The sequence below is a fragment of the Rousettus aegyptiacus genome, unplaced genomic scaffold (assembly GCF_014176215.1).
Source record: "Rousettus aegyptiacus isolate mRouAeg1 unplaced genomic scaffold, mRouAeg1.p scaffold_m13_p_9, whole genome shotgun sequence".
Classification (NCBI taxonomy): Eukaryota; Metazoa; Chordata; class Mammalia; order Chiroptera; family Pteropodidae; genus Rousettus; species Rousettus aegyptiacus.
In genome coordinates, this window is record NW_023416312.1 from 93616066 (window position 1) to 93619056 (window position 2991).

The 2991-nt window shown below is 36.3% G+C and overlaps 1 pseudogene; it reads right to left on the bottom strand.

The window, feature by feature from the left end:
• Window positions 1-1982: 1982 nt before the first annotated feature.
• Window positions 1983-2455, bottom strand: LOC107503435 (annotated as a pseudogene).
• Between the last annotated feature and the right edge of the window lie 536 nt (window positions 2456-2991).

The following is a 2991-nucleotide window of genomic DNA, read 5'->3' on the forward strand; positions in this document are numbered from 1 at the left end:
GCTCTTAGAATTCCTGTTGTCTCTTACTTGACCTTGCCAGACAGTATTTTAAAATCATTGTCTATCTTAATTTCTATTGTAATCATTTTGTCTTCATTTTTGATTGTCATAATATTTTCTACTTAAATTTCACTTTGTCATCTTTTGTCTACTTTTTTTTTCTATCCAAAATACTCACTGGTAACTAGCAAGAATCACCATTGGCTTTTTGACATTCGACACATTTCCATTTCTTTTATACAAAATTTCCCTTCCCTTGTGCCTCTGGGTTCATTCCTTAGTCCCATTAATATTCAGTAAACACTTTAAGGTCCAACCACAAGAGGTAAAATTAAGCATCCTTATTATGACCTTATGCTTGGCAGCACATTAATTCTATTTACATGGTTACTAAGACATATAACTATGACTTCTTAGATATGTCATTTTTCCAGATATTTTTATATCAGTGCTTCTCAAACTAGGTCATCTCAATTTTCAGCTATTATCCTCAAAATTCATCCCAGTAGAAAAAAATTACCAATATTTTTCAGTTTTCCATATTCCATCCATTTCCTGCATATCTCTAGGCTCATTCTCTACACTCTCCCTGACATATATTTCAGTTGTCATTTGATCTATACGGTATTTTACATCTCTGTGTCTTCACATATGCTGTCCCCAATATTTGGCATTCCCTTCTTTTATTTTCAAGCTGAAAACGCTCATCATTTAAGGTTCAACTCAAGCATCACCTCCTCTGGACAGTTTTCCTTAAGTTTGGCTCGGGATGCCCTCCTCTTCACTCCCAATGCAGCTTGCATCCATCTATCACAGCACTTGCTGCATGGTACTGTCTTTGCTTCTTATCTGTCTTCTCCACTAGAATACAATCACTCAGGGTAGCTACCAGGCCTTTTATCCTTTATATCTACAAACCAATGTGGTGTATGATTCATATGAAAGTTAATAAATTTTGAGTGACAAATTTCAGATGACTTATTCTTTATTTACTTTGATAACACCATATCACCCCTTTCTCCTATAAAATAATGAAAGCACATGTATAAATGTTTAAGTTAAAATGAATTAAACCATATTTGCTTTATCGTGGTAAAAACACAATATAAATAATCTTCTTAACAAGTGTAAGTGTACATTACAGCACTGTAATGTACATTACTGTACAGTAGATCTCTACTACTTTTTTCATCTTGCAGGACTGACACCCTGTGCCCATTGAGCAACAACTCCCATCGACCCTCCCCCTTCTGCCACTGGCAACCATCATTCTTCTTCCTGTTTCGATTAGTTTGATTACTTTAGATACCTCATGTAAGTGGAATCATGCAATACTTGTCTTTTTGTGAGTGACTTAATTCACTTGGCATAATACTCAGAAGTAGGATTGCTGGCTTTACATTAGTATGGTATATTTGTCAAAATTAATGAAGCAACATTGACACATCACATAAAGTTGCTACTTCACTCAGATTTTCTCAGGTTTCCCTAATGTCCAGGATTCCACATTACATTTACTGGTCATGCCAACTTAGGCTTCTCTTGGTTGTAACATTTTCTCTGACTTGTTTTTGATGATCTTTAAAGTTTTTTTACATTATGCTATCATGCTAAATCTTTAATTGAATTCCAAGGATTATGAGCCATATCATGATTAGCTTTCTACAAACAACTCTACTTTCTGTGTACAAATCATTGTCAATGAAATAAAATAATAAAACTGCATACTAGGCAACGAACTTTATTAACCTTTGTTTCAAACTTTATTCCCAGGCTGCTTCAACTTAATTAGCTGCAAAGAATGATTTGTGTATAAGCAAAAATTGAAAAGAGCTGCAGTTTCCGAAGGGCTTGGGCTTAAAAATAGTAGAGATCAAGATTTTATCAGATCCATGAATACAATTTTAGAAAGCAGTCATAATATAAAGTAGCAGCTCCCAGTAAATTCTTCAAGTTTTATTTTCTTCAGAAGTTGACTCAATTCAGTTTGCTTCATTCTTGGAAGCCTTATCGAAATTCTCCACGAGATCTGGAACTTCATCATCATCAACCTCTCTGGTAGCAAGTGGTGCTTTTCCATCCACAGATTGTTTGGGCAAAGCCAGTCTCCTTACACTCATCAGACTGTCTGCACCGAGCTGGTTTAAGATACTGGGAAGCATTTCTGTCAGCTGCTTTGTCTCGGCATGGCCGGTGACTGGGGAAGTGTTCTCTGCCAGAGATGCCTTAGCTTTAGGATTGTGAAAGTGGATCACTATTCTTTGGTTTGTGAACACACTCACCTCTTAAATACCAGAGATGTTGCTTACTCTTAATGTCTTTAAAGATAACTGAATTTATTTATTTTTGTAGTTATTCTGCGAACCGCCTTCTTTCTGCAAGCAGTTCCTTTCCTACCGATGCACACTTGTGCCTGCAGTTTGGCGAGTTTCTCCTGGTTCATGATAGTTTTTTTTTTTTTCATCTTGTTGGCGAGGAAACAAGGCTACACATGGGACTAGGGTTGGTACTCAGGAGGTCTTGGGTAGACCAGCTGAGAATAAGAGGACACACTCGTGGGAACACAAGATGATGGCTAGAACACCTTCAAAGTTTTAATGGGTAATGGTTAGGTACTTTGTAAAATGTCTTTCAATTTGTATTTGTCTGACTGTTTCTTCATGATTAAACTAAGGTAATGAGTCTTTTGAGATTCAACTGCAGAGGTAAAGTGCCATTTTCATCACATCATATCATGGGTCCATACTAGCAACATGACTTACTACTGTTGATGTTAACCTTGATCACCTGGCTGAGGCAGTATCTGTGAGTTTTCTCCATTGTAAAATTCCTCCATTTTTTCTTCCTTTACATGATGCAATCTTTCGAGAAAGTCACTGTGTACAACTCACACTTAAGAAGTATGAAGTTATGGCCAAATCCTTCAGGGCGGATTATCTACATAAATTTTTTTGGAATTCTTCTGCATGAGATATTTGTCTATTCTTCCCA